Here is a 19073-nt window from a genome sequence, read left to right on the forward strand (position 1 = left end):
GTTTCACATCACTTGGTATATGAAGCACTCTGTGCGATACTGCATGCTGGGCAGCTACTGTTATACTGCTACTTTCTGGAGCACAAAACAAACCTGAAACAGAAATGCTTTGAATGTAGATGCTTCTACTATTCATTTGTTTTGTTGTCCAGAAAATCTCTCTCAGTCTCTCTCTTTTGCTGTTTCTCACTGTCTTGCATTGGCTCCACAATCATGCCAGTGAGAGCAAGGAGCTGCTAAAGGTAGACTGAACCATAAAGACAAGCATTTGTCAATGTGGTTTGGATCGCCAGTCAGCTGGAATTTTCTTCTTTATTTTTTTTTTAAATAGAAGTAGATTACATTGGTGCAAAGCTCTACGATCTGGACTGCTAGTGCCATAAAAAATAAAGAGATAAGATATTTAGAACACCTGTGCAGCATGCATTCCTATGTGATACAAAATATTCCTACAGTGTTTATTCTCCAGTATTGAGATACATTCCCTGACATACATTTCTTGAACACATAGCAAGTTGTTTAAAACTGAAGATATAATCATAACCCTCTTCTCTGTTTCTCTCAATCTATTCTCTCTCTTACAATAAAAATACAAAACTGAGCTAGATGGCTTACTGGTAACAGCATCTTTTTAGAGCTCCATAAAAATGTACTAGAAATTAAGAAAAAAATAACGTCATCAATTAGAAACAGGAAAACTTCATAGATGAACTTCTAAACTACAACCATATCAAATTTCAAGAAATTCTGGTGAGTTTTTCCTGTCAAAATATATTGGAGATCTTCACAACAATATGAAAATGGCTAGCTCAAAGAACTCCTACACAGAGTCTACTCTGAAGAAAGAAATTCAACTGTCTTCCACATTACATGAGCTGTCCTTGAAAATGGCTAGATTCACAGACAATCTGGAAAATCTAGAAGAGAACTATCAAAAACAAACTGATGTCCTTAAGGAAATATTACAAAAACATCAAAATAAAATAACTGATATGGAAACATCTTTAACTGACAAAGAAGGGAGACTTAAAGAGGAGGAAAATCAGACAGATTTTTTATTAAATCAAAATAACTAGCTAACCAACAAAATAGATGATCTGGAGAATAGGGAGAGGAGAACCAATGTGAGAATTTTTGGTCTACCAGAGAAAACTGAGGGAGAAGACATCATAACATGTTTAAACTCATGGCTTCCTGAAATCTTAGACTTAAAGGAGGGACTTTCATATGGAATAGAAAGAGCTCATAGAGCCATTGGAAAACCACAACCTTCTTTATCTAAAACACCACTAAGATCAATTGTGGTAAAATTTCTATCATATCAAGACAAAGATCTTATATTAAAATCAGCCTGGAGGAAGAGTCCCCTAACTTACAAACTAAGTCAGATAAGATTTGATAATGACTACTCAGCAAGAGTGCTAGAACTAAGAAAAAAACATGGCCTTTAGTGAAACTTCTAAAACAAAACAAAATAAAGGCACAACTAGTTTATCCAGCTAAAATCAGAATCTTCCACTCAAATGACTAGAGAAATTTCAATAACTTTGCAGAAGCAAAGTCATTTATCAAAAATAATAACATCATCTTCATCCCTGAAGAAATGGATTGGACTAATACAACTAATCTGAAAAGATCTTCAGAGAAAAACTCTTGGACTGATGTGAAGAAAAAGAAACAAAGAACTGAACATAAAATTACTAAATCTCTCAAAGATACAACTAAGATGTAGATCACTGGTGCTACATCAATTTAAAAAAGTATGTATACTATTTCATTGATTATAACATAGTGATATTTCTTTCTTTCTATTAGTCAATACATAAGTCTATCTAACATTACTTCTAAACTTGACGTTAAATTCAAATGAAAAACAAAAGTTTAACTCTTCATAAGAATTAAAACCACTTGAAATTAGAAAGTTTAACTGTTATAAGATAGTTTAATAAATTACATACGGAAAGTATATATGGCTGATTGAATATTTCTAATGTTTATAATTCACTTTTTGAATAGTACTTGATTGATTTGCTTAACAAAAGATATACAAAATGATATGGTATGTTTTATATAAGTGACTTTGTCAGCTTTATTTTTTCTGACTAAATAATATCCACATAACAGTATTAAACTGTCGTTCTTAACCTTCACACTGATTAAAAAGAAAAAAAAGAAAAGAACGTAATTCTATACAGCAATCCTACAGCTTATACTACAATAACGAATGTTAAGCTAACTTGCAACTGCATCATAAGTATAGAAACCTATTACATTTCAGTTGCTTATGTCTAATTCTTTTGAGTATTCACTTGAACTATGCTCTTTGAGCTGGGTGATAAGATGAATGCATTTCCTTGTATTGGGATAGTAAATGACACCTTATAAATAACTAGCATTTGTTATCTATTGTTTACATTCTATGAGAATCAGATACTGATGCGGAAAGATGTGGAATTGCATATTAACATACATACGCACTGTCCAATATCTCTCGTACCTCCCAATATGGAAAATTGATTAAAAAAGTAAAACTCTTGCTACTTTTCCATTATTCACCTTCCCTTTGCTGTCTCTTGCCAATATTTCATTGGTAGTTTGTATTGGCTTTAACAGAAGAGTTCCGGGGGGGGGTTATAGTTGCTATTACAGCTTTTTATTACTTCTTCTAAGACCTTTTCAGATTTATGCCAGGTGGTATGGGACTTACCGAGAACGGCTTTACAAGCTCACCAATGTTTTCTTTACTGGGTATGTTTTGAAGTTGATTACTTCATTCTTTATCATTTCTTCCTAAATACGCACATCTGCTACTAACAAATGAAGATTCTGATGTGCTTATAATGATGTGAATATTGCAGTGGTTGAGATCGGAGCTAACTCAATCTTGACTCCCACAATACCAAAGGCAGTCTCATTTATTATATATAAAAACTTAAACATATCATTTGTTGTCATTGTTATAGCTCTGTCTACGGTGATCATAACTGAAGGTTTATGTTGGTTCCTGACCTATGCGAACTGTATTGCACCTACCCTCAAAGCCTTAGTACTGAATTTGCAGTTATGCATGAAATTTATACTGGAAGAGAACACTTTAATATTATTTACTGATGGAAAGGTGCTTCTTGGGTAAATAATGATACCATAAGAGTAAATATAGCACACTATTGATGAAAAGACAGTTATTGAAGATGTATGACGATGTGTTGTTATACATATGGTCAACGTATTGTATATCATACTTCCTGGTAAGGAAGTAAGATCAGTAATATTAGATAACACTCTGAGCATTTTATTGTCACATACTAGTTGAATATTAGTGAGACAGACAATTTGAAACCCTCTTGGGATGGTTTGTTTTCCTTACTATGGGTTAAATATTGATTAGTGGTTGCATTACGATGTTCCTATACAAAGGTTTTGGAGAGTGTTTGATATATATATATATATATATATATATATATATATATATACTTTATATCCTGTTTTTATGTGCCTCCTAGTGGGGAAAGGGTGATTTGAGATATTAATGGGTACATTAGTGAGAAACTTAGTCTAAACCATTGATAAATGTATGACTTTACTGACCCCAATGTATATTTGATAATACAATAAAACATTGGGGCAAACACTCATCTTTGTAATTACATAAGATTATTAGAACATCTCTGCAGCATTTTCCAAACAACTTTGACTTCCGTTATTTCGCAAAAGAATATATGTCATTTTCACTACATCAGTATGAATCCTATCATAACTTACAAAAATGGTATACAAGCATATATTCAAAATATAACTGCAATACTTCATTTACAGAAACAGTATCGTCTGGCATAGCTATTGACACTGAAAATTGTACATCACAGTACATAAAAGTTCTTTAAGTAATAATAACTTCATAGTATTTTAATTATAATAATACAGCACTATATTGTATGTATGATGCCATTTAATCTCAGAGGTGAAATTCTAACGTATTAACAGTAAAAAAGACAAAATTTCAGTGGTTGTAATTAGATTTATATCAGATGCATTAAACTTAATCAATTCTTGTTTATATCTGGACTAAAAGAAGTTACATTCAAATAATATAGTCACCTAAATTTTAATGAATATTATAATATCCAAAAAGTGAAAATAGTGAACCCTTATGTTAAAAATGAATAGCTAGCAACTGAATGAGGATTAACCTTGTTTCAGGAAAAGGGAATGAATACTCTGTTATAACCTAGCTAAAAAAACAATTATCTAAAATAAGAAACTTCATATGTTGATATATTTTGCTTTTATTGAAAATCTGCCTGCAAGACATAGAAGACGTTACTTTAAGTGATGTCCTTTGGTTCCTTAAGCACTGACTGACATCATCAACCATAACTTTACAAAAAATATGATTAATAGAAGATAACTCTTTCACCAAATTTAATTCTGAAATTCTCACTATGCAAATAATAGTGGACTGAATGAAATGAAGTATTTTGGAAAATAAAATTAAATTACAGGTTATAGATTATCTTGATTAATTTAGATGTGGGTCGGACAGTGTCATGGAACTTGAGGCTTAGACAAAGTGGAGATTTTTCTTTATTAAGTAATATTCATTAATAGAACCAGAGTGATATGTAAATAAAGGTTGCTAAGCTAAAGTGAATTTTTGAAGTTGCAGTAGATCGGTAATTAACTTAGAATTGTAAACTAGCTTTGTTATGAACTATGATATAAATATCTAATAGAAATTAAATATTGAAAGAACTAGAACAGTATAAGAAAGAAATGTCAAGTTGATACTATTTGCAATGTGTTGACTCAGTTATATATTACACTAAAGTGTTTATTGATTCATAATTTAATTCTTTAAAAATAACAAATGAATAGCTTTAATCATATTGACTGGTTTATTTTCATCAGTTTGTTAATATTTCAAAGTTATGAAGCAAGAACTTCTGGATAAATGTCTCTGAATATACTAATAGGAATGTTACATTTGACAGATCTTTATAAACGGAAAGAAAAAATAAGAGAAAACTTCAGAGGATTATAATTACATTCCTTATTTACACATAATCTCGAATTATAAATCATTACTATAATTGGTTATTATTACATATACTTGTTCTCTACATATCTCCAATAAAAAAAATCATTTACTGGAGCTTGGAAAAGGGTGATTTCCGCTATACTGGATGGTTGAGATGAAAGTCAATCTGATAGATTTTCTTCTTCCTATTGGATTAGAAGTGTATATCATGTCATGTTTTTTAGAGGGTTTATTAGAACATTTGCTTATTTTATTCCACTTATCTATTCAAGACATTTTTATTTTTTCCTTTTTTGCATTGGCTTGAACAAAATAATATTTCATGTGCTTCCTATAAAAATAATCTATTCATAATGAACAATTTAAAGAAAGATGTTACACACTACATAAAAAACATTACAACTATATCTATTATCATAAATTTTACATGCAAATAACTTATAGCAATGGATTTAACCTAGCTATCCTTAAACACTAATAGATTAAATAATCCAGGAAAAAGATCAAACTTATTGAAATATTTGAATCTGAACCAAATACAAGTGATATTTCTTCAAGAAACACATTTCAAAACAGAAGATACTTTTAATTGGAATCCTAATGAATACAAAATTTTAGCTCACTCATCTTATAAGAAAAAGACTAGAGGAACTCTTATTATATGGAAAAAATGTTATAATGCCTCAGATCCTTTTTATATATGAGGAGAAAGAAGGACTTTTGTCTATTGTAATAGTAACATTAAATAATAGAGTCTGGACTCTAGTAAATGTCTACTAGATCCCAGGTATAGGCATAGGAACAGTAAGAAAACATATAGACTTAATTACTAGAGTATATATAAGGGATATTTAGTATTAGGAGGAGACTTTAATTGTATCTTGGATAATACAGAGACCTCTAACAGAAAAGCTTACACATTAGTAACATAGTAAAACTCTTAAAAATATTGTGAAAATCTAAATTTAATTGACTCATTTAGATATAAAGAAACTAATTCATTACCATTCTCATATCAAGATTATAGATTTGGTACTCAAACCAGGATAGACAAAATAGTCATATCTCAAGAATTAAACACAAAAATAGCAAGTGTTTTTTTAATCCCATGTCCTTTTTCTGATCATAACTCATTCATTCTTAAATACCTACAAATTTTAAGAGATTAGTTCTTATGACAAGAATTCCAGCCTATATCACAAAATTAAAGCAATTTAAACCATGGCTAGATCCAGAAATACAATTCTTCCTAGATATAAACTACACTAATGAAACTAATATAATAAACTTATGGGATACCCTAAAAGCTTATTTGAATGGAAAAATCCTATTATGGTATAAAAATAAAATAAAAGAATGGGATTCAGAACTATATAGCATCCAAAAACAAATCTCTGAACTTAAGCTTAAAAATTCTATGAGTCCTCTAAAAAATAAAAAAGCAACTGAACAATTAAACAAAAATATACTGATATTTTAACTCATAAAACTAATATAGCATTAGAACAATTAAAACGTAACTCATTTGCTGTATCTCCCAAACATATACATAACTTAGCAGTCAGAATTAAAAGACAAGCTTCTGAAAACAGCATCTCAAATATCATTCATGAAGGGAAAAACAAATAAAACATTTTCAGACATGAGTGATATATATTGGATAAATTTAAACATCATTACACTAGTCATTATAGAGAAAAACCTAACCTTACTAAAATATCAAATTTAGAGTTAAATTCAACTAATCTAAAAGTAATTCTAGAAAATTTCATATTTGATCTTCAAAAACAAATCTCCCTAAAAGAAATTACTGAAAAAAATTAAGGAAAGTAAAAATAATAAAACACCAGGAATTGATAGAATAATTAATGAATTGTATAAGATATTTCCAACCTCCGTAATATCTTTATTTCATAAAACTTTAAATGAAATACAAACAAAAAATATAATTCTAGCCTCATGGAAATACTCCTTAATCTCAGCTATTTTAAAAGAAAATAAAGACCCTTCACAATGTAGTTCATACAGGCCAATCTCAATACTCAACAATGACTACAAAATATTTATGTCAATTATGGTAAATAGAATCAAATAACCTTTAACACACATCATAAATGAAGACCACACTGGATTTATTTATAATAGACATACCCAAGATAATATTCAGATAATTTTAACTCTTATAGACTTGTTAAACAAAGACAAAAGGGAAGTTCTAATAGCAACTTTAGACACAGAAAAAGCATTTGACTCACTTAGATGGGATTTTATTTTTAAATGCTTAGAGTTATTCAAATTTCTACTTAAATTTATTTCATTAATAAAAAAACTTTTATAAAGATAATCTTGCATATGCCAAACTTGGTTCTTTCACTTCAGAAGCTATTGAAATATCTAGAGGCACAAAGCAGAGGTGCTCAATGTCTCCTATCTTATTTGCTCTGGCAATAGAATTATTTGCAATATCAATCCATAATAATCCCAAAATATATGGTATTGATGTATACGGACAACATAATTCAAAAATTATGCTATTTGCTGACGATATACTGCTCACACTAAATGCTTCAGAGGAGTCTTTAATAGAACTAGATAAAAAAGTAGATACATTCTATTTAATCTCTGGTCTTTCTTTTAACAAAGCAAAGTCAGATTATCTATTTTTAAATAAAAAAGAGACTCTTTATTAAACATGAATCACATAAAAGGTAATCAAGTTTCCACCATAAAATATTTAGATATAATACTAAGTGACAGTTTGTAATCAACATTAGTCCTAAATTATAATTATATAATAAGTAGCATAAAAATATTAACTACTAAATGGAATAAAATATTTTTTAAATTTGAAGACAGATTGCAAATTATAAAAATGATATTACTTCCAAAAATAAACTACATTGCACAAGCCATACCAATGATACCAGAAAGAAAATATTTAAAAATAATAAATAAAATCCTTCTAAATTTCCTTTGGTATCCAAAGAGAAATAGTATAGCTTACTCACATCACATCAGACCATGGGAAAGGGGTGGAATCAACTTTCCAGACATAGAGACATATATAAAAGCTTCTATTTTTAAAATGATCATTAATTGGTTTGATAGTAATTATTCCTCAATATGGAAAACTTTGCATACTATTATTTTTCTAAATGAAAATAAGATAACTAAAATATCATCTCGATAGAACATAATATATTGTGGCATGGTTAAATGATTAATATTCAATATAATATATCAAAAATAACTAAGTTAAACTACATAAGTAACATGTATACTTTATTTAGAAGATTTATCTATTCCAACGCTGACATTAAGATATGGTTAGCTTCATTAATACCCTTTAGTTCAACAAAAATACTTATTTAATAACATTCATAAAATACTTTAACAAATTGGGAGCTGAAAAACTTTAGATGTTGGCAACATTGTATAAAAAATCAAAAAGTATTAGACATTCAACAAATTCAAAATACATTTAATATTTCAAACAGTGATTGGTTGGTACTTCAAAGCATATTGTCACATGCCCAAGATTTAAATATAATAATTAATTATTCCTACAAGATTAGCCCTAAATCTGTAAATCTTATGTTTGAAGTAATATATAACAATTTTAACTGGACGAACTTGACATCAAAAATATATACAATTTTAATGATCTATAAAACCAGCACTAACTTAACATTTTGGAACTACATAACTAAATGATATCAAGCTAATTTATGAGCTGAAAATAAAGCCAGCCTCTTATATTCTATCAACTATACATTTAATTTACAAGTATGAAAAATCTATACTTGTACAAGAACCCACTCTGGAAGAATTCATGAAACTGTTGAAAAAATATGTGTTACTTAAAATCAAAGTCAAAGAACAGAGAATTGTTCCTAAAAAATGGACTAACAATCCTTGGGTGAAAATTCGTGCTCTTATAGGTACATTAGAATTGGACTCAGATTAATACTTCAAGTGTAAGTGATTGTGCAAATATTTTTCTCTACTCACTTTGTCTTATTTTCACATTATTAATTGTTCAAGCCAATTGTATATAGTGCATATAGAATGTTATAACATTAATCTATATAGAAGACTGTAATATTAATTATTATTATATATGAAAAATAAAAAAATTAAAGTATTAAAAAGTAAAACTGAGTGGGTCCATGTGTACTTTTTGTGTGTTCTTCCTGTAGTTTATGTTAGGATGGTGCTTGTTGGCTAAGATGGCAACTGGGAACTTATAATAACATAAGAACAAAGGAACAATACTAGGCAACTGAACAGAAGTGCCATAAGGTACCTAGCCATATGCACCTTTTATGCAGACTTAACTCACTCCTTCCTTTTCAAGGCTTAATAAAGCTTACCTCCTAAACCGAGCAGGGCTGTACATGACAATCCTGGTGTAGATATATGTCTACCTATCCAGTCATAAAGACTAGCCTTAAGGGTAGTCAAAGTATTATTTTGTGTGTCACGTAGTGGCAACTTATTGCATAAGCTGTAGCTCTGCACTGAGTCAATTTTATTTGTTGGTGTACATTTAGGATGCTAGTGGGGGTGTTTGTTGTCCCACTGGCTTTGCAAAAAAAAAAAAAAAAAAAAAGTTGGTCAAATAGGACTGTTTATTGTGTGTCAGAAAGTAAGATACAGATCACCCTGGAGCATACTGGATGCTATCAAATATGAGAGTTGTACTAGTCTATCAGGATAGTTGAATGATTTAAGGCCTTTAATGTTCTAGAAAAGGTATCTTGGGATCTTTCTAGTTAAGCAATATGCTTTGATTTATGCATTCCAAAGGGGGCACTGTATTCAGTGATGAGTCTGATAAGGGAAGAGTACAGTAAGAGGGAGCTTTTTTGGATCTTGAAGATATTCCCTTGGGAATTAACTGGTGCAGATAGAAGAATGTGTTGATTATGGTGAAACAATCATTGAATGAGAGAGAATTGCCCATGTAAGTACCTATGTCTCTTATTTCTGCCTGAAGAGGAGTACAATTTATAACATATGAGGTGGGGAGGTATTCCTCCTAATGCTACCACACTGCACTTTTTTTTCTTTTAATTTGATACTGTGTTCAGTACACTGAACAAGTGCTTATATTCCTGCTCTTCTGGAGCTGTTTAGTATCATTGGATGAATAGATATCAGTGCCCTGCTTGCAGTTATCAGCAAACGTGGTCTTCCATACTTCCCATATATTGGACTGGATGCCTTCAAAATGACTGCTAAACAGGAGAGGGCTCAGCTATGATCTGGTATCTGTGTTACCCTGCTGGTGACAATTTTATGTTCAGAGTGGGTACCAGCAAATTTCACAACCTAATATCTGTTGGATAACCAGTTTGCTGTGTTACCCTGCCAGTGACAATTTTATGTTGAGAGAGGGTACCAGCAATTTTCACAACCTAATATCTGCTGGATAACCAATTTGCAATCCAGTAGGTCACACATGGGTTTGTATTGTTTGTCTAATTTGTTAACAATATTAGCATGGGAAACAGTGTCAGAAATCTTGGTCAGATCAAGATAAGCAGTGTGTACTGAGTGACCACTGTCCATGGTATCTGTAACCTTTTTGAAGCTTAAGGTCAGGACATAGGACCTGCCCTTCACCAAACCAAACTGATTGGAGTTTAGATCAGTTAAGTTGCCTGTGTCTGCGTAAATGAGTTTTACTATGATATGTTCCATGGTTTTGCATATAATGCTGGTGAAGCTGATAGGCTTATTTTATTTATTTATTTATTTCCAGTTTGATAACTGGGGAGGTCCACTGGGCTCAAAGAGCCTGTTTTCAGTGGAGGCCCGAGGAGGAAAGCTCCAATAATACATAGTACAAGCTCCATAATATGAATTACAATACATAGTGGAAACAGAAACAAACTAAGCACATTTTACATACAAAATAGCACAAACTAAACAAATGTTAAACAGCAGCTTGGAGAAGGATGTAAAGCATATTTACATGTTTAGTGGTTGAGAACAGTAGTACAAGGTTAAATTAAATCAGAGGTTTAAATCATCTGAGAATGATATAGAAGTAACATTAGCATGGATGAGTTCTTTATGCATGAATATTAGCATGAGTTAAATTAATACAGAGGTTTAAATCCTCTGAGAGTGGTATAAAGGTAGCACTAGCATGAAGGCAGTACATAGGGTTAGTCAATAGTGTGTAAGGAAGAACAAACTTTGTATGTTATAAAGTATTTATGTATTAAGCAGGTTAGGTAGGTGGAGTGCAATTGCATTTCCATTTTTGGGCGAGGTAAGAATGCAGCTGGATTTTGAAGTGTTCAGAGTTCTCCGAAATTCTTAGAGATTGAGGGGGAGAATTCTATTTTTTGGCGACGGAAAAAGATAGGGGAAGCTGACCAGCGGGATGGTTTGGTTTATAAACAGAGATTAGATTTTGGTGGGTAGATCTTAGATTTCTGTTTGGGGTGTATAATGTTAAGATGTTTGTTAGTGCTGGGCATAATTGCCTGATTCAGTAGAGGGGTTCCAAAACTGTACGGGGGGGGGCATCACTGTGGTTGTTCTTCAGGCATCAGTCATAAATCCTGTAGATAGGTTAAGGCTGAACAGTGTAAGTAGTTGCTTAGATAGTACATACCCAGCACTGATGAGAACATAGCCTGGTATGTGGCCTGCTATAGTGGAAGTGTTATATTTAGTCTTTCAGGGATTTTAAAACTTCTTCTAAGGTGATTTCAGAGGAGCTATATTTTCAGGGATACTGGGAGCAAATATGGGTATGTGGGGTAAAGCTGGCACAAAATTATTTTGCTAATATATTGGCTGCATAGGAATGGAATGTGGCATTATAGATGAGTTCAATACACTGTTAGATGTTATTTCTTAATATCCTGACATAACTAAAGTAGGATTTACATTTTTTTTGGTATGTGTAATGCTCTTAAATTCTTTATTGGCATGTTTTCGTATGGTTTTGAGAAACAGCATGGGGATTTCTTATAAACCTTTCATTATGTCCCTTCTTTTCCATTTCTTCCTGTCCTCTGCATCTTGCTCTGTCACACCAACCACCTGCATGTCCTCTCTCACCACATCCATAAACCTTATCTTAGGCCTTCCGCTTTTCCTGTTACCTGGCAGCTTCATCCTTAGCATCTTTTTCCCAATATACTCTGCATCCCTCCTCAGCACATGTCCAAACCAACGTAATCTTGCCTCTCTGGCTTTGTTTCCAAACCTTCCAACCTGGGCTGACCCTCTAATATACTTCCTAATCCTGTCCATCCTTGTCACACCCAGTGCAAATCTTAACATCTTCAGCTCTGCCACGTCAAGCTGTAACTCCTGCCTTTTTGTCAATGCCACTGTCTCCAACCCATATAACATAGCTGGTCTCACTACCCACTTGTAGACCTTCCCTTTTACTCTTACTGGTACTCGTCTGTCACAAATCACTCCTGACACTCTTCTCCACCAACTCCATCCTGTCTGTACTCTCTTCTTCACCTCTCTTCCACACTCACCATTACTCTGAACTGTTGATCCCAAGTACTTAAACTCATTCACCTTCGCCACGTCTACTCCCTGCATCCTCAGCATTCCTCTATCCTCCCTCTCATTCACACACATATATTCTGTCTTAGTCCTGCTGACCTTCTTTCCTCTTCTCTCTAGAGCATATCTTCACCTCTCCAGGGTCTCCTACACCTGTTCCCTACTCTCACTACAGATCACAATGTCATCTGCAAACATCATAGTCCATGGGGACTCCTGTCTGATCTCGTCTGTCAACCTGTCCATCACCATTGCAAATAAGAAAGGGCTCAGAGCTGATCCTTGATGTAATCCCACCTCCACCTTAAACTCATCTGTCACTCCCACCACAGACCTCACTGCTGTCACACCACCCTTGTACATATCCTGTACCACTCTTACATACTTCTCTGACACTCCCGACTTCCTCATACAATACCACAATTTCTCTCTAGGCACCCTGTCATATGCTTTCTCTAAATCCACAAAGACACAATGCAACTCCTTCTGACCTTCTCTGTACTTCTCCATCAACACTCTCAGAGCAAACATCGCATCTGTAGTGCTCTATCCTGGCATGAAACCATACTGCTGATCACTAATCATCACCTCCCTTCTTAACCTAGCTTCCACTACTCTTCCCCATAACTTCATGCTGTGACTGATCAGTTTAATACCTCTGTAGTTACTACAGCTCTGCACATCACCCTTATTCTTAAAATTGGTACAAAGACACTTTTTCTCCATTCCTCAGACATCCTCTCACTTTCCAGGATTTCATATTATATCTGTAGCTACCAATAAGTAATATTTGGATTTGCTAATGGAGATTTGGATCTTGAGAAGCTTCATGTTAGGGTTGTGGTTAATTTGATGTTAGGTGACAGTATTCCTGACAAATACAAATACTCCCAACACAGTTACTCAGTGTCCTGATAAGTTGTAACCCTGGTACAGAGGGAGTTCTGTCACTGCAATGAAACCATGTCTCAGTAACTACACAAATATAAATGCATTTGATTGGCAGTAGGGGCTAAAATTCAGACAGCTTTCTATTTAACTGCTAACATTGTGTACTGACAGCATGATGTGGTCTAAATTTGACTCTCAGTTTGCTATAGGTTCATAGTTAAGTACTAGGCTATCTGCCCGAGGGCATCTATAAGCCTAGCCAGAATGTGTTGGCTTTTGTCGTCCCCTTAGATTAGTTCCCTGTGCCTCTGTCCAGCAGACCCATTAGTTCCCTGTGCCTATGTCCAGCAGAGCCACTGCAGTGATCCCTGGGGTAAATTTTCTTGTTTCCCATTCACTTGCCAAGGTTTTTCTTAAAGAGTGTTAGTGAGGGGCTCTGCCTAATGTAGATTGGAATCCTGTTCCAAAGCATGGGGAGTCTCTGTGACAGGAATCTATCCCTCCAGCACGTCCTATTTATCATTGTGGTGAGGTTTAGATCCCTATAGCATGTAGCTCTTGGGGGATTTGATTTTTTTAGGTGGAGCATGTCCATCAATTCTGGATTGGACATGGCCTTGTATGTCAGCCAGAGATCACCAATGAACAAGCGGTATGCAACTGAGTACAGTTGGAGTTTCTTCAGTCAGGCTGCATAGAGCATCTGTTTGAGGCCAGTAATCCTCTTGGTGAGCTACTTCTGTGGTCTTTCCAGTTGTTGCAGGTGTCTTGTAAGGTACATCCCAAATGGGGTGTTGTACTCTATGATGGGTCTGATGAGTGATGAATAGAGGGACACAATAACCTCTTTTGTTCTAGATGCGAACCCTTTTGTGATTAGGTGGGCCACATAGAAGGATTTTCTAACCACCTTGGCAATATGATTATCAAAGGAGAGATTACTATCTACTTGGGTCCCCAGATCCCTTATTACATTTTTTGTATTTAGGGGACTACCACGTATGTGGTAGTTCACAGGTACTTTGTTTTTTCCAAAGTGGATGACTATGCACTTTTTGGCATTTAGCTTGAGGCCATGATTTTGACACCAGGTATCCGTCTCAGCAAGACCGTTCTGGAGGATGTCTGTATCAGCCAGAGAGTCAATTATAGCCCCCAGTTTGCAGTCGTCTGCGAACTTGGTCAGCCATAGTCCTCCTGTACTTGTCTGTACCACTGAGAAGTATATACTGAACAGGAGGGGGCCCAGAACTGAGCTCTGGGGGATGCCACTTGTAACTGGTTTAGAGTCGGACCTAGAGCCTGAAAATCTCACTGTGTGGGTTTCATAAATTAGCAACCCATCTTGTGACATAGAGGTTTATGTTCAGGCTGGTGAGCTTGTCTATAATACCAGAATGGGGAATGGAGTCGAAAGCCTTTGTGAGGTTTAGCTAGTCTGTGTGGACCTCCTTTCCCTCATCTAAAGCCTTGGTAACTGTCCCAAAGAAGTCCGCCAGGTTTAGGAGGCATCATCTGTCCTTAACAAAGCCAAACTGGGTAGGGTCCAATGTTTGGAGGTTCCCACTGTCTCTGTTAATGAGTTCCATGATGATGCGCTCCATAGCCCTGCAGACCAGGCTAGTCAGGCTTATAGGGTGATAGTTCCCAGGGTCCATTGTGGCTCCACCTTTGTGGAGCAGGATAACTGTTGCTGTGTGCCACTCTATGGAGTTTGAACAGTGTGTTTAGGTGAGGGGTTAGTTCATTTTGGAGCTCGTGTAAGACACAACCTGGGACACCATCCGGTTCCATTGAAGCTGTGTTTTTGGCTTTGGTATGTATGAATCTGGAATTTGGTATGTATGAAGCTATGCATGAATGCTCAGTAAGGGGACTTTGCCTAAGAAAGACATTATGGGGGGGCACCAACAGATTTGGCCAGTATGTTGATGCCCTGGTATAAGAGGAGCAATGGACCCCTGGAAAACCAGGAAGTTCTATTTGCCATGTCATCCTATGCTGAAACATACTGGATCTCCATAGAAAGAAACCATCTACTTAACCAATTGTTAAATCCGATTATCTTTTCTTGATATCTAGGCATTATTCTTTTGAAGGCAGATACTGGTCAAGACCAGTATCTTTGCCACATCTAACACATGTATAGTAAGTTCCATCATGTCTTTCTGCATGTTCCTTTGAATGTAGTACCCCAGTTCATTCCCTCCCACATAGAAAACCGTAATGTCATATTCATATTTGTTGTCTTTAAGGGCCCTTAGGACACTTGTGACATCACAGATTCTGGCACTGAACAAACAGTTTACAGTTACTTTTTTCTCGTCCAGTCTGCTGAGTGTAGAGTCTGTATGCCTGACTATAGTCACCTGTGACTAAAACCTTTCAATGTACAGATACTGACTTAGTGGGCCTTATGAGCTTACATTTGCTTTCCTGGCGACTCTTGCTTAAACTGTTTAGATTTGCAGTGTGTGTGTATATATGTGTGTGTGTGTGTGTGTGTGTGTGTGTGTGTGTGTGTGTGTGTGTGTGTGTGTGTGTGTGTGTGTGTGTATGTATTTGTGGGTGGAGAAGTAGTAGGCATTGCCTTCTGTGCTGGAGGCTGTGATTTTTTAGTGTGTGTTCCAAAAGATGCTGGCAAATTCTTCTTTACAGCCTTAGTGTAATGTGTTGTGTTTGATGTAGTGTTTTTATGTATGATAATTATCAACAGTGAGTTGATTTAAGAAGTTTGCCTCTATGTTTCTTAAATATTTACATCTCTCACAGGTCATGCTACCAACTGGTAGAAGCAGTAACAAGAAAGTGCCTTTCTTAGAATGATGGGTTGAGGAAAGACTGTTGAACTATGATGCCATAAGGCGGAGGACTAGAGCTTGTAATAGTTTTTAAGTGTTGTAGTGTATATGACCCATGCATTCTGTCCCATTTTATTGATTTTCTTCCATCATGGTCGGGCATGAACAGAAGGGTGAGTAGCAAAGATATAAAAGCATGAATCTGCATTAATTATATAGATATTATGCTTGTTAGCCGTGCATGATATGATTATTAGTCAGCATGTTTTTAATAATCTTGCATTAATTAATCAGAGTTTTGCATTTAAGTTATAAAATATATGAGATGAATATAATTCTTACAAAGGTGTGGTTCATGCTGTGACCTTTACAATCCAATGCCTGTGTGTTTAAAAAGGGGAAGTAGCCATGTTTCACAGGGATATATTTTAGACACTGTCTAGCAGATTTGGAAGGCTAATATGTAATATAATGTATTTGTAAATGCTTCAGACAATTCAGGAAGCTACATGCTATTTTTGAACACTGTCATAAAATTTCCAAAAAGTATCAGTTCAACAGCAATAAGTTTCCAGAAAGAACTGCATATTCACTTCTGTGTATATAAGCCATAGCACTTACTTAGTTTGTTGAATTTTCTCCTTTCCTTACTTGTCTTCGGACTTCAGTTTGATACCAGTGCCTGAGATCCTTTAATGCATCAGGTTTTAAATGTATTTATTTATTTATTACATTTGTTGACCAGGTATGTCTGACTGGGCCAGAGGCCCATCTTCAGCAGAGACTTGGGGAGAAAAGCTTCACAGTAATATATAACAATACAGAAACGTAGTAAAATAGTAACATTAGTACAATAGTATTATTTTACAGCATCGAGATACAGTAAAAATCAAGGTCCTTTTAACTAGTGTAGACCCAAGGGAAAAACTCCACAGTAGTACAATACAAACAATTAGTAAATATAATACAATCAGTAGCACTATACAATTACAGTTGCAGAGACAATCTAGTAGCTGTAAATATAATACAATCAGTAGAACTATACAATTACAGTTGCAGAGACAATCTAGTAGCAGTAAATATAATACAATCAATAGGACTGTACAAGAGTAAAACAGTCGATAGAATATAAGTTAAAGTTTGCAAAAGGGATGGTAGATGGTCAGGTGAGGAAGGTAACTAAGAGTGGGGAAGACTCAATTCACCAGCTTGATCTTAGTTCATTTTGATTTTAATTTATTGATTGATTCAAAGACCGCCTTGGCCAAGCAGAAGTTGCAACTATCCCAAAAAAGAAGGTCCATTGGTATATTGTATAACATGATGAAGCTGGTGATTTTTGTAACTAACTAATTTTTTGATCAAATTGCTTTTAGCTGCAGCTTGTTGTGTTGTCTAATTCTTCCATCTGTATTGTGATTTACCACTTAACCTCATTACCAATATAAGAGCCCAGCACATGTAGGGAGACTATTACAGTAGACACTGAAGATTTAAGGATGGAATACTTAGGGTGATACCCTTATGTTAGGGTAGGTGGTAGCTAATATAGCAGTGTTTAGTGAAAAGACAGAATGAGTTCTGTCAAGAATGACATATAGTTCCCACGAGTACACAGTTTAACTATGGACGTAGAATAACTTTTGTATGTGCTGTTTTTAGACTAATGAAATTAATTGGGAAAGCATCTTTGTTGTTGTTGCTGTGTCTTTTGACTTTTTCTGATTAAGGGGTTGCCACAGCGGAACTCCGGTCCGCTAATGATTGGCAGTAGATTTTTACGTGCCGAGTTGCCAGCTCTGATGCACAACCTTCAACAAAGGTACACCCATTCACGCATATCTCCACACAGAAGACGGTCTAGCTGAGAATCGAATGGGACGTCTTACTGTGAGGCGACAATGCTACCACAGCACCACCACCGCAGTCTGGGAAAGCATCTTTGTATATATTGTAAATAGGTATGTTGTATGACCTACATGTTTCTACTTTATCCACAATGTATAACATGCAAATATAGTCATTTTGTAAATATGGAATGGTTATGGTTTTTGCAAATGTAAAACAAAAATAAAAATTATTGAAAAAAAAAAGAATGACATATAGTGGTGAGTTGCCTATTGGATACCACCTGGCAATTAGTGTTGCTCTCAACACAGCTGAATACAACTAGGAATCAGTGACACTTTCCTTCTTTCTCACAGCAGAATCAAAACAGTAGCACTTGTTAGATTTTATGAATATAAATCTGAAATTAATTATGTTGTAAATATGCTGAAAGAAAAGGCTTGCTTAAATGCAGAAACAAAGTTTAAGTAATATGTGATCAGCAGTCATACTAAATGACCATGGCTTGGAAAAGGAATCTGCTGAATGGACATTTTTCCCTTAAAGAACAATGGCATGTTATTCTGCATGGAAAAACAGGATAACAGATGTTTTTTATACAAAGATCCAAATAAAATACAGGATGTTCACACTGTCAGAAAAGCTGATCTCTGACAATGTGTTTTCTCAAAAATATGTTTTTCTTCATAAAAAAACAGGATATGCTTATCAGCACTGACATAAGAACACATGTTTCTATACACAGATTCAAATAGAATACAGGACAATGTGTTTCCTCAAAAATATGTTTTTCTACATGGATATCAGGACACTGTTACAGGATATTCACACTGTCAGAAAAGCTGGTCTCTTACAAGACATTGTTAAACAAGGAAGTTTAGTATTGTTTCTACAGGATAAGCAATTCTCCAAAATATGTTTAAAAAGAGTATATAAAGAGCTGTATA

This window comes from Protopterus annectens, chromosome 1.part2 (assembly GCF_019279795.1).
Source record: "Protopterus annectens isolate FY-2018-M chromosome 1.part2, PAN1.0, whole genome shotgun sequence".
Lineage (NCBI taxonomy): Eukaryota > Metazoa > Chordata > Ceratodontiformes > Protopteridae > Protopterus > Protopterus annectens.